The 27,687-nt window shown below is 37.7% G+C and overlaps 1 protein-coding gene across 2 annotated transcripts in view; it reads right to left on the reverse strand.

Annotated features, from left to right (window-relative positions):
• LOC150101179 (uncharacterized) overlaps positions 1-14,486 on the reverse strand; it is a 155,807-nt gene extending 141,321 nt beyond the window's left edge. Inside the window, exon 1 of one of the 2 annotated variants that reach the window (XM_090401504.1) lies at positions 14,377-14,486. The gene's annotated coding sequence lies outside the window, so the exon portion shown is untranslated. Of the gene's footprint in view, positions 1-13,989; positions 14,074-14,376 lie in introns of those variants that run through there. The other variant, XM_090401505.1, reaches the window with a different exon arrangement.
• Between the last annotated feature and the right edge of the window lie 13,201 nt (positions 14,487-27,687).

Consider the following 27,687-nt stretch of genomic DNA (forward strand, 5'->3'; position numbering starts at 1 on the left):
TCTCTCCAACTGAGGGAGGAGAGATGTCATCTCAGTTACTGTCACTCTTCTAATGCCATGACCAAATCCAAAACTCTTCAACCTCTTGATCCCTCTATTACATGTTGCCTAAGACATTTGTCCCTCAAGAATTCTAGAAATTCTTTTCCCTTATTACTACATGCATTTTCCTCTTCCCAATTTATACTTTTGTAGTTAAAATCTCCCATAATAATCATTCTTCTTGCACTTGCAAAGCTCACCTGCCTAAACATCTCTTGCTCCTTGGCTTGTGGCAACACCCCACTAAATATCCTCTATCTCACATGATATGCTTTCAAAACCATTAGTGTTACTGCATTCCAAAGTCTCCACTCTTAGAGGATATAAGTCATCACTTATCACAAGCAGTACTCCACCACCACATTTTTCCTTCCTATCCTGCCAAAAAATGCTGTATCCTGCTATTTCTATTCCTGTTATTATATCATCTTCCATCAACCACGTCTCAGAGATCTGAATAATCTTTGGCCAGGCTGATGCTATCAGTGACACCAATTCATCTCCTTTATTACATTAGTACAATTCCATTACTCCTGGCATTTCTACTGTTTATCATTACTCTTCTACTGTTTCTATGCTCTCCTCTTCTATCATTCCCTCTCTTCTACTGTTTCTATGCTCTCCTCTTCACTCATTCCCTCTCTTCCACTGTTTCTATGCTCTCCTCTTCACTCATTCCCTCTCTTCCACTGTTTCTATGCTCTCCTCTTCACTCATTCCCTCTCTTCCACTGTTTCTATGCTCTCCTCTTCTATCATTCCCATAACTCTCTCATTCCCTCTCTTCTACTGTTTCTATGCTCTCCTCTTCAATTATTCCCATAACTCTCTCATTTCCTCTCTTCTACTGTTTCTATGCTCTCCTCTTCTATCATTCCCATAACTCTCTCTCACTCCTACTCTGATTCACCTTATCTCATCTTTCATACTTCTCATCTCATTCCCGAGGAATTCCACCTCCTCTTTCAGCTCATCTCTCTCTCTCTGCAAATTAGCCACTCTTGCTTGCCATTCATCCTCCCAATCAAGGCACTCTCTGAAAACTTCACAATCATTCAAGCTTTCCACACTCCCCACTCTAATTTTTTCATTCATATTTCATTATTCTTGCCCTCTATCATGCTACTTATCCCTCTAGGTTGAGATTCTTCTGCCCCCAGATGCAACAAGGTCAGTTATGGTAATCTCTAACTCACTAATTTCTTCCCATTGCCTACATGTTGCGCATATATGTATTTCCCCCTTCTCTCACCCACCACATATCCAACTGCTGGGATGCATACATACCACAAAATCCTGTAGTATGTTACACAAAATATAGTCCTTAAAGGGGGGGGGGACTTGGTGACATACCATTTGTAATTGGAGCTGTGGCTGCTGCCATTATTCAAATAATGCCGTGGAACGAATACAACTAAATGCTAAACTCTTTACTGTAAACTAATTTACTTACGCGATACTATAAGTATAAACCATATTTAACTATACTAAATAACTAAATAACAAAAACTTATCTTCTTCTCTTCCACAGCAGATGCGTCTGACTCTGACTTAGCCTTCTTGGTAACCAAAAATAACAAACAACTAAACTCCAAAAGCAGCACCACTGAAGGACATTTATATTACAGAAAAAAATGTAGCACAATTCACAACAGAAAAGTCACACTATACACTGATTAAAAACAATTTTTTTTTTTTTTTTTTTTTTTTTTTTTTTAAGTGCAGCTCAAATCTCAGGTTTCGATCCACAGATCTCTGGGTTATGGGCCTAGCATGCTTCCACTGCACCACTCTGCTTCATATATAAAATAAAGAAGAGTAAAGGATTTGGGAGGAGCTTTTGCCCAGCAATAGAGAAAATAGATGATTAAGCATAAAATTATCTTAAATCTTGGAAAATTCCATCCTTAAACATTCAGGCATCCACTCATTGTTCATTAGGATGCTTATTCGAAGACTTCAGTTTAACAAGCAACTTTTTTTTTTCTTTTTTTTTTATGATTTTTGATAGATACTAAATGCAAAGATGAATCTATTAATGAAATGTTTACATGGGTTCTAATATTATTTAATGTAAAAAACTTTCTTGAGAAATAGCTAAGAAAAATAGTGGAAAGGAAGCTTGGAGAATAACAAGCTGGATTCAGGCCAAACAGGAGTTGTCAGGATCAGATTTTCACTTTAAGACAAATAGGAAAAGTCATCATTATTATTATCTGACCTCTATGGTCAGGACCAGCGCATAGTATTTTTCTTAAATAAAACAAACAGGAAATGAAAACAAATGAAAACCACTTTACAGTATAATGTTACCTATGGATTAGTTTTGCTTATACAAATTTTTTCAAGTTATATAAATTTTCAAAATAATATAAAATAATAATATAAAGTTAAGAGATTTATTCAAATATTCTTTACATTAATTTTGCTAAAAGGGATTCGTCTGGCTTTCATTTTAACGAAATCCTGTCGCAGTACATCAATGTTGATAGACTGAACAATATTATTTTCTATTGAAATTAGTGCCAAACCATTTAGTTTTTCTTGACTCATGCTTCATCACAGGTAGTTCTTTATTAATTGTAATTTACAAAATGTTCTCTCTCTCTCCCTTAGCAACTGAAACGGACAAAGTCAATAGTATTCTCAATGCAATCAGTGAATTTGTAAAGAGTTCTTCAAGGTTGTTATAAATCCACTTCAAAACCATTTCTGGTGTACTATTTTCTTCAATTTTTCTAGATAATAACTTCAGCTCTATTTGCAGTTCTTCTACCTTCAATGTCCTTATTTTCTTTGTCACTTAATGCTTTTCATCATTAAAGTTTCATCAGTTTCAGCTCCAGGCCTCACAATGGTTACAATTCCACCATCATGCTTAAGCTCACTTGTGTCCATTGGTTCAATAGTGTGAACAGAATTATCCTTGTCTTGCCCATCTTGCAGAAAACTATGCAGCATTCTTTGATTCCTTAATTTCTCTATCAGCCTCTTTTCTCAATTTTGTTTATTCTACCAACCAGACAATTTTCTCTTTCGATCCATATTTTGGGCAAAGTGGATTTCCTGGGTTTTTTGGAAAATTTAAAAATGGGTACAAAAATTAGAGAATGATAAAATTATGAAAAATGCAAAAAATATTTTTATTAAAATAACATAAATTTGAAAATAAAGATAAAATTACTGTCTTTTAAAAATTTAAGAACGAAAAATATTGATTGGTATTAGATGTTATATTGGTGTTTTATTAAAATCTTTATTGTTTATTAAATATTAAACAATGTGAAAACCTATCAGAGGTTTACCCAAGCTATTTTTGAGGTTCTATAAGCAAGATAAATCCCTTGAAATATTGCTTTGGCAAAGTTCTGGGAGGTTCTCAAATATTTATCTGATATTTTCTATTAATTCCTAATTTTTAAAATTTTAAATTCTTCTAATGAAAACGTTAACCCAAAGAGTTGGACCTTTAACTCATATTTGAAAATTCCACTTCACCCCATATTTCTACAAATCTTTTTTAACTTAGTTACATAGGTACATTTCTTCTAAAGCAAGTGAAACACACTTCGTACACGCCACCAGTAAGGCCTGTCCATGGGGAGTTAAAGGACTTGTAGGAGGTCTATACTCTCTCATGCCAAAAGATCATCGAACTGGGCCTTGAACTTTACCCAAGCACAGTTTCCACACTGACCACACTTTCAGGCAATGTATTCTACTCACCAATCACTCTCCATGCAAAGAATCTGTTTCTCACTCCACCTTCCTTATACAGCTTCCATGGATGGCTTCTAGTTTTACCCTTGCCACCCTCTACTCTATGAAATATCTTATCCACGTTAATCTGGTAACAACCATAACCAACTTATATGTCTCAATCATATCTCCTATTCACAAGGCTCTATAAGTTGCATTCCCTCAATCCCTCCTTGTACCTGATATTCCATAGATGCGACACTAAATTAGTAAACCTTCAATACTTCCTCATCCCCCGGAAAACCAGGTGACCAAATCTGTGCACAATAGGGCATATGTGGCCTGATCGAGGGCATTAACATGGCCTCTACATGTTAATGTCCTCGATCCGTTGGGATGTTCTTACAATTTCACAATGTGAACCCTAAACTTCAAGCCTTTGTCTACCATCACACCTAGATCTCTCATCTCCTCCAAAATTTCTCCATTAATTGTATACTCTGCATCCCAACCTTGCCTACCAAATTTCGAGACCTAGCACTTTGCAACACTGAACTGATAGCTGCAGTCATTTTCCCACTCATATAGTCTATTTAGATCCTCCTGAAAGACCAAAATGTCTGCTCTACTTCTCATAGCCCCTCCCAACTTTGCATCATCAGCAAACAGCTGCACATCTCCATTTAAGTCTGTCCCAATGTCATTAATATAAAAGTTAAACAATAATGGTCCAAAACAAATCCTTGTGGCACTTCACTAGTGACCTTCCTTATTTTTGGGATACCACTCCTCCACATACAACCTGCTGATATCTATCTGGCAACCAATCAGCTATCCAAATTGCTAGTCTGTTATCTAGTCCCATCCGTGTCGGTTTAGCTACCAGCGTGTCATGTTGCAGTCTACCAAAGGCCTTTGAGAAATTTAAGTACACCATCATATGTGAATCTTCTTTATTGAGCGAGTTTGTCACCTTGTTGTAATATATAAGCAACTTGCTGAAACATAACCCCCCCCCCCAACAAACCCATGCTGACCATCATAAAGAATACTGCTATTATCAACTGATTTCTGAATCCTTAATCTAGTCCTTAACAACAATCTGTGTGTGTCTAGGGTTGTTTAGCAGGCTACATATTATAGGCATAGTCTTATCTCCCACTTTGTGATGTGGAATAATTTTCCCACCTTCCATTCTTTTGGGACTTGCCCTGTCACAAGACTTATGTTAAATAGTTACGCCAACTGGACTTACGTTTGACTTATTGCTCTTTACACCTATAAGGTGCATGTGGCCACGAGTTTAGTGTGCCATCCTCTTCGGTCCAGTGCCGCTTCTCTTGCTCTCCCCCCCCCCCAGCTTGACCATCCTAGTTTGTTTTGTTCTTTGATTACCATTCAGCACCATGTCATTTTGGGTCTTCCCCTCCTCCTTTTACCATCAGGCACCCATGTCAATACTATTCTTATGTGTTTTGATGTTGGCATGCTCAATACATGGCACTATCCATGTCCATCTGCATTTCTTTAACTCTATTATAATGGGTTTGGTTTTGTTGTAAATTTCAATATTTGAGATTTTATTCAGCCAGTAAATTTTGAGAATTCTGCGAAGACATTTTGTTTGGAAGGCATCTATTTTATTTTCTTGTTTGGTTAATTTCCATGATTCACTTCTTCCATAAAGTAATACAGACTTAACAGCTGAGTTAAAAATTTGAACCTTCAAGTTTGTTTTTATATTGGATGATTTCCAAATTTTCTGTAAATGCGTAGCAAGATTTTTTTTTTATTCTTATTGCAATGTCTTCATTGGTACCACCTTCTATGTTGATAGTTGTTCCGAGGTAATTAAAAGTGTTTGTCACTTCTACTTGATTTCCATTTATAAAGATTGGGTCATTCTTTTTACTGTTGATTTTTAATATTTTGGTTTTCTTCTCATTGATGTGTAAGCCTATTTGTTTAGCAGTCCTCTAACTTTGCTGTCTTAATTTTCATGTCTTCAAATCCAGAAAAGTAGTACAATGTTGTTAGAATAGTCCAAATCTTCTAATGTGGTGTCAATGTTCCATCTTATTTCAGGGTATGCCACATTATCCAATCTATGACAATGATGAAAAGTGTTCCAGACATGACACAACCTTGCTTAACACCAGCTTTGATGTAAAAACTTTTGGAAGCTATTCCATTTAATAGAATTTGCCCTTTACTTCCATCATACAAAATCTTTTATAATATTTATTATTTTGTCGAAAGTTTATTTTTCACTTGGTTAGAATATAATAAATTTAGTTTAATCCTTTATCCAGGTGTGAGCAAACAAAAGTTTGCACCTGAAAGTATCTTCAGGACTGAAGTACTGAAGATACTTTCAGGTGCAAACTTTTGTTTGCTCACACCTGGATAAAGGATTAAACTAAATTTATTATATTCTAACCAAGTGAAAAATAAACTTTCAACATCTTCCTCTAAATCCAGAGTAATTTATTAAAAAGGTGGCACACCAATTGGCAACTCCTATAGGTAGAGATGACCTTGCTAATGCTTCTGACTGGTATCTCCACTTAGGCCTGGCTCCCACTGAAGAGACCTCAATAAAGGTCGAAACTAGTCTGGGTAGTGGCCCTTCCCTTAATGCATTTTGGATATGTGTTTTGCATTATGGGAGATACTGAGATAGGAGTGTTGGTAGTTTGCCCCACCTTACCCCAGTCCTGAAGATACTTTCAGGTGCAAACTTTGTTTGCTCACACTTGGATAAAGGATTAAACTAAATTTATTTTATTATTTTGTCATCAGGAAATCCATAAATTTGCAGGAGATTTTCCATAGACATGCTCTGTCTATGCTGTCGAAAGCTTTGGCAAAATCAATAAAATTGAGAGTTGAATTTTAGTTCAACACTCTGTTCAATTATGTTTCTAAGAATAAAAATTTGATTCATTATGCTTCTTCCATTTCTAAAGCCTGCTTATTCTATTCTCAGTGCTATTTTTTATTCTGTTTATTATGATTCTAGTGGAGATCTCTGATGATACTGACAATAAGCTGATTTGTCTCCAATTGGTGCATCCTGTAAGATCACATTTTTTGGGGAATTTTAACTATTTGTGATTCTTTCTAGGTACTCAGAACCTTCTCAGATGCCCATATGATATTAAACAGTTTATACAGTATAGTTGTTGATATTTTTAGGTCAGCTTTGAGCAATTCAGCACTAATGTTATCATTAGTGCTGAATTGCTTGCTTTTCTATTCTTTAGGAACTTGATTGCATTCACGATTTCTTTCACTGTGATCTCTACCATGTTTACATGAAATTCAAATTGATTTGGTATCTCTTCGAAAGGGGATTCGATATTTGGATTTATAGAGTAGTGTTTAACATTTAATAATTCTTCAAAGTACTCTTTCCATCTTTGTTGGACTTCTTGCTCTTGAGTTAGTAGTTGATCATTTTTATCTTTAACCCCACATTCATTCATCTGATAGGTTCCTCCAAGTTGTCTTATAATTTTATAAACTTGTCCAAGATTTCTGGTATCATTTGCTCTGAGCATCCTCATCCAACAGCTGATAGTAGTTTCTCTTGTCATTTCTGGTGGAGCGCTTTACCATCTTATGTACTTCTTGGTATTGCTTCTGATATTCTCCACGTAATCTTTCTGATTTGCAGTTGTTTATTTTCTCTTTTATCTTCTTCCTTTCTTCAATTAGTTTTAATGTGTTTCCTGTAATCCAAATGTGTGACTTCCCACTTGTCACTCCTAAAATATCTTCTGCAGTTTTATTAAAGGCTTCTTTACACTTTTCCCAGTTGGCTTCAATCTTATTTTCCTCATCATTTTCATTTAATTCTTCCAAAATTGAGAATCTATTCTTCAGTTCATTAGTAAATTTCTCTTTGATTTTATTTTCCTTCAGTTTATCGATTTTATATTTAATTTTTTTTATTCTTTCTTAGTTTTGAATTTCTGGCTAGCTTTAATTTAACTATTGTGGTTAGCAGAAAATGGTCTGAAGCTGCATCAACTCCTCTTTTAACCTTTACATCTTGTAAGGTCCTCTTGAAAGTATGACATATAGTAATGTGATCAATCTGGTTTCTTGTTTTTCCATCGAGGGAGAATTTCCTTATGTTTGAAGATACTACCTCCTATGATGAGATTATTTAATTCACAGAAGGATGTAAAAAGTTCTCTATTTTTATTTTGTTCACCGCTCGCTTCGTTTCCTATATGGAGTTGACCATACAATTGTGCTTTCTCCATTTCTTCGGCATCATTTGTGGGTGCATATACTTGTACGATGGTCAATTTCATGAACCGCGAAAAAAATCTAACTTTAATTATTTGGTTATTTATTGGGTTCCATTCCATCAGACTTTTCCTTGCTTTCTCACTTACAATCATTGCAACTCCTTTCTCATGTCTTTCATCATCTCCAGAATACAATATGCAATATTTGTCAGTTGTTCTCATTTCACCAATACTTGTCCATCTTGTTTCAGCAATTCCTAAGACATCAAGACTTAATTTTTCCCATCTTCCATTCTTTTGTGATTCACCCTGTGACAAGACTTGTTAAATAGTTATACCAAAGGTGCCATTAATTCTGTAGAGCATTCATTAAAGACACATGGTGATATACTGTCAAATCCTACTGCCTTATTAACATCAAGTTTACTTAATTCCTCGTATACTTCCTGCTCATTTACCATCAGTAAATGAGCCCCCTCTGTCATACATTCTACACTCCAGCTCCTCCTGATGCTGCCTTCACGAGGATGAAATGCACTGATAAATTGATCATTGAATAATTCAACTATATCCTCTGAATTGGTCCCCAATCTGCCAGTGTCATCAACAAGCATCACCCTCCCACAGCAATTTTTCCTTCTACTTGCCACATATCAAAAGAACTTACTAGCATTAATTTCTTCTCATACTCCACTTTTGCTGCCCTTACCAACCAAGTTACATTTCTGGTTTAGCCTTTTCACCTTTGGAATACACTCACACATTGCCACTGTTAAATAGATCTTGATCAATGCCTGTGAAGTGCCTAGATCCTTCCCACTCAACTCCTCTTTCTGTGCTATAGCTCCTAGTTATCTCCTAAGCTTTCCATAATAACTGGTCTTGTAGTTCCATGTATATCTCATCTTTGTAGAAGTTCTGTGACTGGCTGCAACTCATGTGATCACTTTCTGCTCACTCTCTCTCTCTCCAACCAGGAGAAGATCAGATACTCCATTCACAATCACATCCTCTGATGATATAACCAGATCTAGGAATATTAACCGTCATGCCCTCTGTTAGATACTGCCTAAGACTGTAGTTGAAATCACCCATAATGGTCACCCTTTGCTTGCTCACTAAGTTCCATTGCCTATACACATTTCTTTGTCTTTCCCTTACAAATATCTCATTCTATCAACCTCCACTTCACACTGTGCTGCTTCAAAACCACTACCACTTTTTTCTCCTTGTAACTCAGCCTTGCATGGATATAATTCCCCTATCACCAACAGTACTCCCTCACCTTTCTTGCCTTTCCTACCTTCACAAGAAACAACATATCTCTCCGTTTCTATTCCCATCAAGATGTCATTTTCATCCAATCATGTTTCACTCATTCCAACTATTTTCAGACACATAAACTAAATCAACAATTTCATCTCCCTTATTTCTGACACTCCGGCATTCATAAATAAACAACAATTCATTTCTTGGCCTATAGCCAGTCCTATTCATGCTTGATTTCTCATCACCTGCTTATGTCTGTTCATCTCTTCTCCCATATAGCCTCCCATGTTCAATCCCCCATTTATTCCTGACCATTCTATTTCTACACTGACCATCCACATTCATGATTTCATTACCACTTCCAAAATCCACTCTCCTTACACTGTGTCCCACTGACTTCCCTAGCCCATCCCATTTCCCAGTTGTCACATTCTCTTCTCCATTCACATCAGTTTCACCTAATTCACTCTCCTAATCATTCACATCATCTTTTGCTTTGATACTTTATTTGCATCACTCATTACTCTTCTCTCCAGCAGCAACCTTCCCAAATGAGTCAATTCAAGACCATTCAGATGAAGTCCATCGCTCTTATACAGCACCATTCATCCCTCAAACTCGTCCCACATATTCACAAACTGAACTCCTTTCTCTTCACACATTTCTGCTAACATTTCATTCAAAATCTTTGCTCTCTACTGCAACACCAGGGAAACACGCAAACTACCCTCCCTACAATTGTATTTTTTTACTCTCCTCAATAATCTGTTGATATCCAATCTCATGTTCTTCCTATGTCCAACCAAATCATTTGTCCCAACTACAATCATTAACTCCTTTGCATGCTTACTTCTCATATCTAGTACCTCAATCACTCTGTTCATTCGTTCTCCCTCCTGGAGAACATATCTCATGCACCCTGATCCACCACACCTTTTATGATAGAATCTCAATACAGTGCTATTCTGTACATGCCTCATTTCATTCCTCATTCTTTAAATCTTGCATTCCAGAAGTCATAGGAATATAATAAGGATTTGTATTTAAGTCTTGTAGATCTGGAGAAGGCATATGACAAGCTGCCAAGAAAAAAGCTGTTCAAAACTCTGCAGTTATATACTATAAAGCGGATATTATATCAAGCAATTCTTCTTCTTCTTCAGCAGCTTTTCCCACTTAAGTAGGGTCGCTGTTTGTGGTGAGTCTCCTCCACAACCTCCTGTCTTAGGCTGTAGCCACATCCAAGTTCTTCATCCTCAAGTGTCCTCCTCCACCATCTCTCTCCATCTCTTCTTTGGCCATCCACACTCCCCCCCACACACACACACATCCATCTGCATGCCCTTTCTTACCACATACTCTTCCTCATCACATGACCAAACCATCCCAACCTTCTCTCCTGATCTTTGCTCCTAAGTTCGTAACATCGTTTCCCTTACATGGTCATTTCTCAGATGATCCTTTCTGGTCACACTGCACATCCACCTAAGCATTCTCATCTCCACTACCTCCATCCTGCTGATGTTATTTTTCCTCAGGGGCCACAGTTTCCATAGCATACGTCATGTCTCACTACGTTCCTGTAGATTTTGCCTTTTAGATTGATCGGCACCTTCTTATCGTATAGCACTCCATCCATCTCTCTCCAGTTCCTCCATCCTGCTCCATCCATCAGGGCCATAGTTTCCATAGGTCTCACTACGTTTCTGTAGATTTTGCCTTTTAGATTGATCGGCACCCTCTTATCGCATTGCACTCCAGCCATCTCTCTCCAGTTCCTCCATTAATCAGGGCCACAGTTTCCATAGCATACGTCATAGCTGGTCTCACTACATTCCTGTAGATTTTGCCTTTTAGATTGATCGGCACCCTCTTATCGCAGAGCACTCCAGCCATCTCTCTCTCTCTCTCTCCAGTTCCTCCATCCTGCTTGTATCCCGCATCCAACCTCCTTCTCAGCCTCACCATCCTCTTTTATTGTTGAACCTAAGTATCTAAAATCACTGACCTTCCTGATGACATTTCCTTCCAGCTCCAGATCTGTCTCCTGGCTGCCATCCACTTTGCAACACATATACTCTGTCTTATTTCTGCTCAGTCTCATACCTCTCTACTTTCCTCCAACTTCCCAGTTTAGCTGCCACTTCTTCTCTTGATTCTGCACACAGCACGATGTCATCTGCATACAACATAGTCCACGGCGCATCTTCTCTCACCTCCTCCATCACAACATTAAACAGGAATGGACTTAATGCTGACCCTTGATGCAAACCAACTGTCACTGGAAAACTTTCTGTCTCTCCCAGGCAGGTTCGAATTCTTCTTCACATTTCTGTACATCTCCTGCACCGACCTGACATATTTCTCCGGTACCTTCTTCTCCCTGAAACACCTCCAGACTTCTTGCCTTGGCACTCTATCATATGCTTTCTCCAGATCCATAAATACCAGATGTAGCTCCTATTGCTTCTTGCGAAACATTTCCATCCTCTGTTGTAACCCAAAGATAGCATCTGTTGTCGATCGACCAGGCATGAAGCCAAATTGCTCCTTTGCAATCTCCACCTCCTTCCTCGGTCTTCCATGAAGAACCCTCTTGAGGATTTTCATTGTGTGGGACATCAACTTTATTCCTCTGTAATTCTTATAGTCTTGGGTATTATATCAAGCAATACTCAGTCTATATTTGAGTTGCAAGTCAGTAGTTAGAATTAATGAGGTAACGAGGATAGTTTGATGATAAATTACGTGTAAGACAAAGAGCAATCATCTCCACTGCTGGACAATGCTATTCATCATCTATACTTAATACATTATAAAGGAAAGTGGTATAAAACCTTAATAACACTAATCTCAGCCATTTACTTTATGCAGATAATACTGCTAAATAAATCCAGTACAAGTCTGCAGGATTCACAGATTAAATTTAATAACCTCTGTAATAAAAAAGGTATGAAAACAGCAATAAAAAGACAAAGGGAACATCAACTGCATTCTGAATGAAAACCTACTAGAAATAAAACATTTCAGCTGTTTAGGAACAATTTTTAGTGAACATCAAAAATTATATATATGGAAATATACAACAGAATTAGCAATGCTGATATGGTAGGAAGTCAATTGAATAAATTTATTCTTAGAGAAATTATGGGAGAATTAAAAAAATTATATATTAATCTGAATTTAAAAAATTAAGAGAAAATCAATCAAAACACAAAACCAGCTGTACATAAGAGTATTCAAAACAGTTTTAACTTATGTATCTGAAAACTGGATCAGAAATAAAACACTTGATTAAAACTACAGACCACTGATAGAGTTCTGAGAACGATTATAGGAGTGAACCCATGGCATCAATAGCAGAATCATATTAAAAATGTGAATATTCGGAAAGAACTTGACACTGCTAACATTAAAAAATATGTTAGCAGAGTTGATCTCAGATGGTATCATCACTTAAACAGAATGGGAGAGGAAAGGTAAGCAAAATAACTGTTCTTTGTCAGAATGGCAGGAAAACAGACTCAAAGGAAGACCACGATTAAGGTAGATTGATATAGTGGAAAGTGATGTAGAAGATAGAAATATAAGATCTGATAATATTGGGGTCTTGACAGATAGCAGATTAATATGGAGGAAAATTATTGATAGGAAGTTAGTAATGATGTAACTTTATTCGGTTAGTATTATCATAATATTCTATAAACTCCTCGAGGGTACATACTAGGAATTTGATGATAAAAATCTTAGGATTGTCTGTCTAGCATTACCACAAACATGCATTTTTAAAAAAAAAAAAAAATCCATCTTGCAATTTGTTTTTATACACTGTAAAATTTCATTCATTATATATTTTGCAACATATGAGTTGTCATTAAATATCAAAAAATCCTTAACTGGTAAGCAAGCAAGAGTTCACAGACACTTATTTTCACCTGCCATGTTGGCATTTGATATTACACAGATACATTTAAACCTTGCTGCTTACCGATTCACTGTCAGATCATCAAACCTCTGTGCATAAAGCCAACATAAAGTTCACGTAATAGATAGTGACCAGAAAGTAAGTCAACTCAGTGAATTTCTTCACTTAAAAAACTGAGTGAGTTCACTTCAATATCAGTTCACTTTATTGTGCATGTGTATTATTGTTATTATGTAACATATCAGTCCTTGAACTCCCTCCCAGGGAGTTCAAGGCCTGATTGCTGGAGGGAATACTACTCCCAACTCACTGTTTCCCCTACTTAATCCTGCAACTATAACATATAATATTCTGAATAAATGATTCACCCTTCATAAATCAAATTAAGGTTTATTTTTAAAATCATAAAAATATTATGGACCACAGAAAAACATTAAATCATCCTCCACTTAATGCTGAGAATAACTAATATTGTCAATCCTGGACACCTGAACAGCATACTAATAAAACGAGCTGAATACTAAGTCACTGTTGCAGAATACGCTATAAATCAGATAAATAAATTATTATAAAGATTTTCACAGATTATCTCTATTAGAATTTTGCCTGCAGAGTGGTGAAATTGTGGAATGGATTGCCAAACACGAGGGAAGTACTAACTGGAAAGGAGAAAATAATAGAATCTTCTGAGAAAAAAAAAGCATCCTAACTTCAACAACGGGGAATAAGTTAAAACGACAACAATACTATAAAACAAAAAAATAAAATAAAATAAATCAAAATGCTCTATTACTTTCGGTGACATTTAAAGTACTTCACCTGCCTGTAACTTATGACAGTTATATACAGTATATACTACACACACACACACTGCTGTGGTTGGTCTTTTTACATATACAAAAAAAAAAAAAAACATCCATTTGGAATATAATAATCTCAATGAGTATGCATTCCTGTGATGATTGAGCATTAATGCAATTTATTTAAGTCGTTTGGATATATTAATAGAAAAATTAATGGCATTCTAACAAGCGTAATCACGTTCAATTCCGCATTGAATGTGATTACGCTCAATGCGGAAGCATGTTTATGTTGGTACACCTGCTTATGAGTAAACTAGCTTGTAATCGTGTAAATTTAATCTGTCATCAATAATCACTAACATTACATCAAAACTTACTTCTTAACACCACACGATAACAATAATATTCAAGAAATCCAGTTCTTATAGATATTTGTATTCTGATAACCCCACTCTGCCATCTATGTATAATCTCAACATCATGTAACAAGTGCGTGCAACTGCCATTCAAATATTAGATATTAATATTAAATAAAAATAAATAAACCCCCGTAACACATTTTAATTTCCAAAAGAGAATAGGCGGCATCTTTTATCTTGAACTTCTGAAAAAAATTTAATAGATGTTCTTATGGACTGCTCAATGCTAAACGAGATTTCACAGATCTCCAATTTAATTGGGTTGGTATTACGTTGAAAGGCATGTACACGAATACCAGAAGCATCTCGAGTAAAGGTGGGTTTTTGGAATTGGTGAGCTCAACCTGGCCAAAAATTATAGGCATCATTGGGACCTGGTTGGCTGAAAATGATATAGTTACAGGATAGAATGTAAAGAGTATTGTATTTTCAGGTAGAATAGAAGGAACAGGGCAGGATGTGGGGTATTGCTGATGATAGCTGTAGAATTACAACCAACAAAATTAGAAGTTAAAGGGTATTTAGGTCTGAGGGAGATGGTTCCATTGAGGCTGTCTGGTGTGAGATAGAGGCAAATAAGACAAAATACGTTGTTGGGTGCTACTATAGACCAGGGAGTCCACATAAAGAAGTAGATGCTATATATAAGCAAATTGTTCTGCCCAATGAGTGTAGGAAGAACAATTATTATGGGAGACTTTAACACTGAGGACATCGATTGGAGGGAGAAAAGAAGGCATAGAAGGATGGAAGTGGGATTTATACAGTTGCTAAGGGATAATTACATGAAACCACATATTATTATTATTATTATTATTATTATTATTATTATTATTATTATTATTATTATTATTATTATAAATAATATAATAAGCTAACTCCTTTTATTCCTTTATAGGGAGTCGGTGAGGCCTTTAACCCTATCTAGCTTTTTGGAGACTGAGTGGGCAGTTCAGTCTCCACCGGTAGCCAATCAGAGATAGTTGGCAAATGTCTATCACTGATTATAGGCAGCCACCGATGAAGAGGCCAGAAAACAAGTGCTGCTTTTTCTTGGTACCTTAACCTAATGGGATGTGTTACTATGTGTTCTACGGTCGATTTTCTTGAGTTCACGGAATGAAAAACCCAATCTTCCAGGAGAAAAATCTCGTTTGCTTGTGCCAGAGATCGACTAACTCGGGAACCGGTCGAAGAAAGGCATACAAAAAGTTCCTTCAGTCGACGACTAGACCCGGACAATAAGTCTATCTTCTTGCTGCCTGGCATAGAGGATGTAAGTGCTACTTACACTGAGCTGCACAGGCCTCCAATATTATTATTATTATTATTATTATTATTATTATTATTATTATTATTATTATTATTATTATTATAAGGACTGTGTAGCTCATTAGAAGTGGTGCTTGCATCCTGAGGGCTAAGCTGCCCGAAGATACACTTATACTTCCAGTCTAGTTGCCAACTGGAGGAACTTATTCTAAACCTTTCTATGACAGGTTACCGAGTTAATCGCTCATTGGCATGGACAAGCAGGTTTTTTCTCCCAGAAACTCGGGTTTTTCATCCCGTAGAACCCACACTATTTCAGACATTAAAAATATTGCATTAGGGTTGGGTACTAAGAGATGGCAGGACTTGTTTGCAGGTCTCTTCACCGGTGGTAGTCTATAATTAGTGATAGACATGGGACAGCTATCACTGATTGGTTACTGGTGGAGCTTCACTGTCCACTTAGTCAGCAAAACCTAGACAGGGTTTAAAGGCTTTGCCTACTCCCTATAAGGGAATAGGCATTAGCTTGCTATTATTATTATTTAATTATTATTATACAGGCAACACCATGAAGTCTGAAGACTCATCATGGGAGACCCAATCTACCATACTTCTCCTTGAACACATTAACAGACAAAGCACTCACAACTGACTCTGGCAACCGATTCTACTCATTCACTACTGTCCAAGCAAAAAACTATGTACTCAGTAGAGGTGTGAGGAAATTATTTTTTGCTTGGACAGTAGTGAATGAGTTCAACTTCCAAGGATGATCCCTTTTTCTGGTTCCTCTATACAAGTGCTGAAACATTTCCTCTGCATCTATCCTATATAATCCTTCAAGTAACATAAATGTTTCTATCGTATCTCCTCTTTTACTCCTATCGATCAACTTCTACAATCCACACACCTTCAATCTGCCCTTATTGGGAATATTCCACAGGCCATTCACCATCTTGGTCACTTGCCTCTGAATCCTCTCCACCGAATCCTCTCATCCATTATAAATGGGACGAACTCTCTTCAACTGCAATGCCATTAACACCTGACATGTGGAGAGAATACTGGTCCAACAATCTTCCAACAAACAGCTTCCTGGTAGATGATCCTTGTGCTCTGCAGCCTGGTTTTCCTCTTCCTAGGAAGATTTGGTCATCAATCAACAGGATCAGAACTAAGCAAGGCAGATGTGGCTATGTATTACATAAATGGAGGCTGTTAGACCAACCTTATTGTGATTGTTCTCCAGTGGCTCAGACGATTACTCATATTGTGTACGACTGCCCAAGGCGCCAATTTCACGGTAGTGGTCTATAGGACATTCACAAGGTGACGGTTGAGGCCTTCAGTTTGCTTTCCAGACTGGATATTGATCTGTAGTTGTAATTACTTTTGCTTTTTTTAAAAAAGGAAGACTTGGAAAGCAGTTTGTGCCTTTTATGTAATGAACTTTTGCATATTAAGATTGTCATCATTTGTTGCTGGATATTGTGATTGTACATTTCACTTGCCATTTTCACAAAGTCATATGCGTAAATAAATAAATAAATGGGACAAGGACATTTAGGGTGTTGAATCTGATAATAACATTAGGGCATGCATCCATAACCTAGATAGACACTCTGTCTTCAACTGGGGAGAGTGACGATGCTGTCTGGTTCTGGGAAGTTGCCATATATGTGAAGTTCTCTGTCAAGAAGGGATTTATGTTCAAATATAAGGGTGGTGATTATAAGGGACACAGGAGCCATCTTGGAATGGTGCATGGCTAGTAGTGCATGGCAACTGCTCAGAGATTGCTTGAGGGTAGCAATATCAAACTGCATGACTGAACCAAGTTAGAATTAAGTGGATAAGTAGCGTAATAAAGCAAGGGCCGCAAAAAAAGAAAAGACTATGAGAGAGAATTAGCCAAACAGGCCAAAGTATACCAAAAAGAGTTTTTTCGTTATGTAGCAAGTAAGAGCAAAAATGATTATAGTAGAATGGCTTTTAACGATGCTCATGGTAGTAAGGTGACTGAACCAAAAGAAATAGTTGAGTCGCTGAGTGATCATTTTGCAAATGTGTATCATTCAGGTGGTGATTTTACAGTTGCTGATGTTACAGATATGCATATCAACATTTAGCTAGATTAAAAAATTTGAATCTGATTAAATACAGCAGAGGGAATGGATAACATATCAGCCCATGTACTATGTGAATGTGCAAGAGAATTGGCATTGCCTCTGATCAATCTAAGTCTCATTTCTGATATGCTGACAGGAATAAAGATGGAATGATATGTTTGATAATAACAAAGGATTTTTTTACATCTAAAGTGGAGATGGAAGGGGCAAATGGAAACAGTAGTTTTGAAACAGTATTGTGTGAAGTGGAGGTGGACAGGATAAAATATTTAGTAGGCTGTTACTATATACACTGGTGTCCAAAAGCTAAAGATTTCTAGAAGTATCTCCACTGCTCGTGTACGACGTGTTGTGACATCGTCATCCATAAAAATGAATTCTTGGTCTAAAACACCACGGAACAATCGAAGATGTCGTTGAAAAACTTCGTTGCAATATCTTTCAGTAGTTAGTTCTTCTTTTCCAGCACTTGTAGCTTGGTTTCCTGTATACTGTAGTTGTAAGAATATTTGAAGGTGACTAGATGAGGAGAACGTCTAAAAAAGATAACTTGTTGTTTTCTTCTATTTCTTCTATTAAACAGGAATTATAAAATTCCTCATCAGAAGAGCCAAAACTAATTGTTCTACTTTTGATTATCTACAGAAAGAACTTTCTACTATCCAATAACACATGAAACTCAATGGCTTTTCTGAAAAAAGTACTCAACTCTCCTCAATTCTTATAATCCTCCACAAAACAACAAAGTTTCAATATATCGAGTGCCTATTCCTTATATCTCCGGTATTTAAGAACCTATCGCAAGAATTTTAAAGAAATATGATTTAACAGCTACGTATTCACCTATTAACAAATTGTCTCCTTATTTTCCTTCTCCTAAAGACAAACGCTCAACTTTATCCCTTCCTGGAGTTTATCAAATTCCTTGCAACTGTGATCTCTCCTATTTTGGACAGACTGGACGTTCTCTTGAAAAAAGAATCCAAGAACATCAATCCTCCATTCTTCACAACAAATCTGAAAAGTCTGGATTGGCTCAACACGGGATTGAAACTGACCACAACATCTTTTGGTCCAGGATTCGCCTCCTGCATAGATCCCGTTATAGGTTTGAACGTTTGTTCAAGGAAAGCGTGGAGGCCTTGCTCCATCGTCCCAACCTGAATCATAATGACTATATATCTATATCAAAAATCTGGGAAAGTCTAATCAAGGTTACTCTTTTTTTTTCAATCATGTCTCTACTTCAAAATATTCCGTTTCATACTTAGTGATATAATATCAATCGGCGTGTTCTATTTTTAACGATCTATTGTTAGTATTCTAGCTAGTATTTTTTTTAAAACTGTTCTTGTAATACCACTGAGGGTGGTCTTCTATTTCCAGACCGAAATATCTGGTTAATTAAATATCTTTGTTGTGTTTACGTGCATATATCATTCAGTCTTATGTCATAAGTATCCTTAAAACAGCGAATTTGATATATAATGGTGAATATAATCACTGGTTAGATGCAGAATGTAAACGTGTGGCTTTAGTAAAAAAAAAAAAAAAAATGAGGCATGTATTCGAATGCAGCAAAGTAACCAGACTCAAAGCTGTAGAGGAATATCATACGCCAGAAAGGAAAACAAAAAAGAGTGCATAAGAACAGAAATAAGAAATACTGTGAGGATGAACTTAAGGAACCGGAACACCTCCAAAGCATAAATGAAAATATGACCTACTATCAGAAGTTAAATAGAAGCCAGAAAGACTTTCAGCCTGAACAACATTATGTAGGGATGAGGAATGCATAACCCTGAGTGGGAATGAAATAATACTAGAAAGATGGGTAGAGTATTTTGATGAACTATTGAATACTAATATAGCTGATCAATTGGATGACATGGATAAAATAGCAATGGTGTATATTCCGGGTGTGCTAGGTTTGAAGTGCTCACCCACAGAACAGCAATATCACCGATATTATATTATACTTTTGCATTTATTCCTGTTAAAGACTCCTCAGTGAGTAGCTAGACCCTAAATATCAAAGTTTTAGTAATACAGAGCCTTATCAACTTTACCTATAGAATGATATTTATGGCAGTATACAGGGTGTTCGGGATAAATTTGACATATTTATAATTAATTATATTTTTCCGTAAGTTACATGTATTAACACACACTTCTCTTCATTTAAAAGTTTGGACCCTTCTTCATTCATATACAAGATGTCAGAAAGGATGGATAGCTGGAACCCACCTGAATCATGGAAGAGAATAACTTGTATCATGATGATTCGTGCCCGCCATCAAAATAAGGATATTACGACTGCTGCCCAATGCTCCCTGAATACAGTAAAAACAATCAGGCATGAACTAGAGACTTGCAATGGTGACTACGAGGATGTAGCAAGAAGAAAGATCCCTAGCAGACGATCTGATTGCGTTCGTACAGCAGAATTCCTCGCAAATCTGCAGGAACAGGTGTTGAAGAACCCTGGCATTGGAATTCGGGCTTTGTTCGTTTAGTTGCTAACTGTAGTCAAGCCCTGGATAACAAGGGTAGCCAATGGTAGGCCGTATGTATGGCAGCAGGATTCGGCCCCTTGCCACACCTCTGGGAAAAGTCAAAAATGGTTGTCTGAAAATTTCTACGACTTCACCAGTCCAAATGTTTGGCCTCCAAACTCCCCAGACCTTAACCCCATGGATTATTTTGTATGGGGCGCAGTTGAAAAAGACACCAATCGCACTTCCAGTAATACAAAAGCCCAGTTAATGGATAAAATAAAAACAGTTTTTGCGGCCCTTCCCAGGGAGACTGTAGCATCAGCTTGTTCGAGGTTCCGAAGCAGAATTGAAGCTGTGATCGATGCTAATGGTGGTTATTTTGAGTAAATCTTGTTGATAGTATTGTAATTAACTCTGCCTGTAATGTTTTTTTGTCAATTCATTAAATTTAATAGATACAAAGAAGATTTTCTTTTTCCTTACGAAACTGTCAAATTTATCCCGAACACCCTGTACATCTTTTAGTGAGATGTGCTTTACATTATGGGAAAATACTAAGAATAGTGATCAGAGCTTTACCCACCTTTACAATGAGTTGTCCTGGTGTTGTACCATCTTTAGACTTGAACTATGTTTCAGGCGCAAACTTAATTGTTTGCATACTTGGGATTAGGAGGTAAATAACCGAGCTTATAAAATTACTTGCTTACCCTAATATGCAGTATCCCCAATTTAAAAAATTAATCACACACACACACACACACACACACACACACACACACACACACACACACACACACACACACACACACACACACACACACACACACATATATATATATATATATGGCATTCCAAGCAAAAATCTGAAGAGAATTTGGGACGATTTTTTTCCTATGCATCAGAGAGTGCAGATAATATGGATTGGGTTTGCTGTAAGAATCTTTTTTGTAACACTTAGTGATGGATTTGATTTGCTGAAATCCTGCAGCATGTTTGCAAGAGAAGAGGTGATAATAGCTGATAGATTCGAATGTGGGTTATTCAGGTTCTGGGTTTGTGCTATCTGTTTGGAGCAGACCACATCAGCATATGTTCTCGCTTGATGTTGAAGATCCATTTTCTTAAGGGGCTCAGTTAATGACGGGCGAGCACCTGTTGTCGTGATCTCACTCTTGGAGGACTGAGGAGCCTGAGTTTCAGGAACTCTCGCACTAGATGACGAGGTAGGCCGATGATCTGGATCGCTCCATCTGTTTTTTGGGGTGATGTATACACATTCTATAATTAGCAGGGTGAGGACCCCCACAATTAGCGCACTTAGCCGGGGTGGATTTTGGCTTGGTGCAGGTGTTTGTGGGGTTATTCTATCCACATTTTAGCCTTCTGAACTGAGCTTTGCATAGCTTCTGGGCATGGCCAAATTTTTGGCATCTGTGGCACTGCCCAGAAGATGCTTTCTTTCTCAATGGTTCTGGGGTTATTTTGAGTCCACATATTAATTTTAGATTATAAATCTCTTTGTAAATATTATGAATTTCTACTAAGACTAAAGGCACAGGTGTCTTATTTGATCTAAACATTCTAGTGACCTTTATGGGAGGTAGATCCTGTAAATTAAGGTCAGTAACTACTTCATCCGTGTCAATATCCTCGGAGACTCCTCGTAGGACCACTTTCAGATTTTTTTCGGAGGCAAGTGAAAATGTGTGATATTGAGTTTCTCTTGCGTCCAGTTCCTTTGTAAGATTTCTATAATCAGCCACCATCTTGGGCTGAATTTTTAGCCTTCGTCTACATTTTTAGCAGATCTATAACTTATTTGTAAGTTAGCCATGATGGTTCTAAGTGTTGTCCATCTCTGCTTTTATCTTAGGATAATCGGTGGCACCTTTTCTTTGGGGAGGCAGAGGGATCTGTAGTGGGAACGTCCTCATCCATGCCAACATCATTTGTTGGCTCAGCAGAGGGAGTTTTTCTCTTCTTACCAGCGTAGATTTCTCCTTGATCAGAAGGATTAGAGGTAGAGACAACTAGATTGAATTTTTCCTCCATTTGAGGAGAGTCTTTATTTTCCTCAACATCGACTTCAGGTGAAGAATATAAGTTTAAGTAGCCGAACCAATCCCGTTCAAACTTTTTGAGAAGCTTTTTATCGAGTGACTCGATAATGATGTCGGGGTCGATCATGCTAGTAGGCCATGTCAGCTTAAACTTTTGGACTTTATCAATAAGTACAAGAGCCGGCTCTTTATCGAGCAAATCAGTGAATACGTGTAGGTCAGGTACGCTCATATCGTTTTAAATGCATATGAGCGTTAGTAAAAATCCCGCAGGTCTAAAGACCTGCCAGCAGAATTTTTTTTTATATATATATAGAATATCACGCAGCCGCAAAGGACTGCCAGCAATACCAAGCGTAGGCTAAAGGAATCAATGGCAATTAAATTGCATCTAATCAAAGTCTTACCTTCATACAAAATGAAGAACGCTTCGAATTCATTCATTCACAATCTATAGTCGAGATCAACACTAGCAAGCGAGCCGCCATCTTACTTCCTCATGCCAAGGTTTTAGTAATACAGAGCCTTATCAACTTTACCTATAGAAGTTGCTGCAAGGTGTTTTTATTTTTAATAAGAATCTCTGGAGGAGATATAGATGTAATAATTTTTTAATTTGGGGATACTGTATATTAGGGTTAACAAGTAATTTTATAAACTTGGTTATTTAACTAAGAATAGTGATCAGAGCTTTACCCACCTTTACAATGAGTTTCCCTGGTGTTGTACCATCTTTAGACTTGAACTATGTTTCAGGCACAAACTTAATTGTTTGCATACTTGGGATTAGGAGTTAAATAACCAAGCTTATAAAATTACTTGGTAACCCTAATATACAGTATCCCCAGTTAAAAAATTAATTTTTTAATTTGGGGATACTGTACGAAAAAAAAATAATATATATATATTTTATATATATATTATTTTTCCATTTTCCCACCCGCAATGAGGACCAGTGGTGGTTAAATGGTTTTTTAGGGAGGTAGGTCGCTGCACTGTGTCCAAGTAAGCTCCCGAAACTCCTTTTTCCTCGTTTTAGGATAGTCACCTATAACAAACTAACTTTTTGCTGGTAGACGCTTACTCTAAGCTGTCTACGGGATTTGCTAGTAGACTCTCAGTGTACAGGATTACTCGGGAAACGCTATTTTCTCTCAGGCCAAACTGTAGACTCTCCATACGATGAGCTTGATTTCAAGCAGCTATTGGCAATCTTTAAGCATATAGGAGGCCTACTACAAAGGAAATGGCCAGGAAAGATGGCCATCCACCAAATAGAAGAGGTTGAAACAGAGGACTGTCAATCCCCTGACCCTCTCCCCAGCACTTCTCAAGATAACACCAGAGAGATTATGTCACCGGTTAACGACCAGCCCCTAGAGGACTCAGATAACTCTACAGACTATCAGGTTGTCAGCAGAAAGAAGCGTAAGAGGGGTTCGCCAGCATAAGATTCTGAAATATTACATCAACCCTTGGAAAAAACAACTCCAATGGACTTAACAGCAACCTGATGTAAGAATAGAGACTGACTCCAGGGCACAACCCAAAGAGAGGATTCCACCTGTAATTTTAAGAACAAAAGAAAAATGGTCTTCAATTACAGCAACGATGAAGAACGCAAACATCAAATTTACATCAGCCAAGAGTACAGATGAAGGAATTTCGGACTACCGCCAGCTCACCAGACTTATGGATGAACTAAAAGTCCCATATCACACATTTCAGCTTAAAAGCGAAAAAAAATTTAAAGGTGGTAATTAGAGGGCTGGCTGAGACCATACCAGCTGAAGAAATAGCTACTGACCTCAGATCACAAGACCTAGAGCCCATTAAGATATCGTGCATGTACCGAGCAGACAAGCGCCCTATGCCTCTGATCTTGGTCGGGATCAGTAAAGATCATAGAGAAATTTACAACCTTAAAATAGTTTGCAGCTTGGTCATCAAGTCTGAGCCTCTCAGAAGAAAGGATTCAGCTAGCCAATGCCATCGCTGCCAAAAGTATGGGCATGCACAAAAATTATGCAAAGCGGATTACAAGTGTGTCAAGTGCGGTAACAACCATCCCTCACTCACTTGCGTCAAACCACGAACCACACCTACTAAGTGTGCAAATTGTGGTGGCCCACCACAACAAATTACAAGGGATGCCCACTCCACCCATTCAACATTCAGAAGGCTAGAGAGGTACTACCCCTGCCCAATCAGAAGCGAATTACACCAGAAATCAAAACGTGGATCGTTACTCCTGAAAAATCATATGCATCTGCGGTCTCTACTAATAGCAAACCGGCATCTTACAACCAAACCACCACAGCAATCCTAGCTGCTACTCTAGGAGAGATGTTAACAGCCTTTAGCAAAACAAATGCCAATCAGGCTGACACCAACAAATTCCTCAAAAACACACAAACCTTCTTCTCTATGATTAATGGATAACACGTTCACCTTAACTAACTCATTACAGATTGCTTATTGGAATATTAACGGGCTAAACAACAACCTCCTAGAACTAAAAGAATTCGCTGAAAGATATAAGATAGACATCTTTTTAGTCAACGAGACGCATCTTCGGCCTTGCGACAACCCCAAAATAAGGTACTACACACTGCTAAGATCAGAATAGACTCAACGCCAGAGGGGGCGGAATTGCTATATTTGTTAAAAAAAAGCATAAGATACAATGAGATCAAGAAATCAGCAACCACAAACCTGGAAGAAATTGGAATTGAAATACATACAAAAAACACAGACAGTCTAAAACTATATTCAGTCTACAACCCTCCAGGCAAATCATTCCTAGCCTCAGACCTCTCCCAGCTCCTTGACCCAGATGAAGCAACAATAGTGGCAGGAGATCTAAACGCAAAACATCCTGTGTGGAACAGTAGAAAGACCAATAATAATGGGAAGAGCCTACACAAATTCGCTATGACAAGAAACATCACCATAGCTGGTCCTGTTGAACCAACACACTACGGACCACTGGGCAAACCTGACGTGCTGGATATCGGCATTTTCAGGAACACCCCACACCAATTCCAGTTACAGGTTATTAATGATCTTAGCTCCGATCACAATCCAGTTCTGCTTAGCCTAGGAGGAGAAAAAGAAACCATCTCCGGACAATGCTACATAAATCTCAAGAAGCTCAACTCAACTCTCAGCAACATCACAGGCCCTGTCCCAACTATCTCCTCACCCAAAGAAGTATACATAGCAATCAATAAACTGGAAAGCACAATCCAAACTGGCCTTGCAACAGCCTCCACCGTTACCATTCCAGTTCAAAATAACCTGCTCCCAGATGCGATTCTAAAGCTTATCCGCAACAAAAACAGGATTAGACGTCGGTACCATGCAACATTATCACCTCAGGATAAACAAGAGCTTAACAGGGCAACAAACCTAGTCCGATATGCAATTAAAGACCATAAGAATCAGCAATGGGAGAGGAAACTAAGCTGCTTAAAAACTGAAGATAACTCACTATGGAAAATGACTAAAGCCCTTCGCCGCGATCACCCCAACATACAACCAATCCATGGAGAAAGAGGTATAGTCTACCGAGATGATGAAAAAGCAGAAGCTTTTGTAGACTCCCTGGAGCTGCAATTCCAACCAAACTACACTCATGCGGACTTGCGCTTCATTGAAAAAATCCACAAGCAAGTACGCTATTCACTTTATCGTTCCACCACCCGTGACAACACAAACTATACCACGCCAAATGAAATATACCAAATCATCAAGAACCTCAATAACAGAATAGCACCAGGTCCTGATCAGATTTCAAACAAAATTATAAAAGCACTCCCTCACAAAACAATAATGCATTAAGTGGCTATCATCAATGCGATGTTAAGACTCAACTACATCCCCACTCGCTGGAAGCAGGCAGATGTAATCATTATCCACAAACCAGGGAAAGCGCCTCAGTTCCCCCAGAATTACAGACCTATCAGCCTCTTGTCAGGCCTTGGGAAAATAGCTGAAAAAGTAATTCTAAAACGCCTACAAAGCGAAACGGACAATCTAGGTCTAATCCCAAAAGAACAATTTGGTTTTCGAACTGGACACTGCACAACTCAACAAATCCACAGACTTATAGAATACATAACTATCAGATTTAATTGGAGACAGCATACAGGTGCAATCTTCCTGGATGTGGCGAAGGCCTTCGATAAAGTGTGGCACAAAGGCCTCATCCACAAACTAATTACTGCAAAATACTCACTAAACCTCATTCAAATCATAGACTCTTACCTGAAAGACCGAAAATTTCAAGTTAAACTTCGTGGGCTCAAATCAACTACAAGAAGTATCACAGCAGGTGTCCCGGAAGGCTCCATATTATCGCCATTACTCTTTAACATTTTTATCTTAGACGACCCAAGCACGACATCAACCACCATGGCATTTTATGCGGATGACATGGCGATACTGACCAGATTGCTCAGACCATACCTGGCCACACAAAGACTACAAAAATGAATCTTGAAAGATGGTTTCGGTTATGGAGAATTGATGTTAATGCAGATAAAATCACGGCCATACTATTTTCAAGGAAGAAAGCAGACCATAATGGAGCAATCACGATGTTCAATACTGATATCCTATGGCAAAAAGAAGTAAAATACTTGGGAATCAAACTAGATAATCATCTCAGCTTCAACTCCCACATCTCTCATGCTTGCAACAAAGCAAACTCAGTAATAGCTCAACTTTACCCTCTACTCAACCGTAGAAGCAAAGTCAGTCCAGAAAACAAATTAAGAATATACAAAGCAATCATCAGATCCATACTGACTTATGGTTCGCCAGCGTGGAGCCACACCTCTCCTAGCAACATCAAACGATTAAAATTAATCCAAACCAAATGCCTCCGAATGATCTTTGATGCCCCGTGGTTTGTAAGGAACGAACACTATTCTCCATCAAGATGGAAACCTGCCAGACATACCTACATTTCTCCTCCAGATAGCAACCAAGTACTTTGCTCAGGCATCACTCCGTCCCAACCTACTCATTCGTGAGCCATCATATTACGATGAAAAAGACAGATGGAAACATAAACGCCCAAAGGCGGCCCTGATCACAGATTGAAATCTTTCAACACAGCCCTAATTAGAGCGAGCCAAGTGCTCAAAAATTTCTTCCTTTAAACCGGGAATCATTCATAGCGATGAAGGGATCAGAGTCCACGGGACTGATATCCATCAAGTGACAGAAGTTATCAGTTATCATTATTTTCTTTATTAAATTTTTCTTCGACACATACAGAAAAAATACACGTTTGTA

The sequence above is a fragment of the Typopeltis vanoorti genome, chromosome 12 (genome assembly GCF_054136105.1).
Source record: "Typopeltis vanoorti isolate ZY-2024b chromosome 12, IOZ_Tvanoo_1.0, whole genome shotgun sequence".
Taxonomy (NCBI): domain Eukaryota; kingdom Metazoa; phylum Arthropoda; class Arachnida; order Uropygi; family Thelyphonidae; genus Typopeltis; species Typopeltis vanoorti.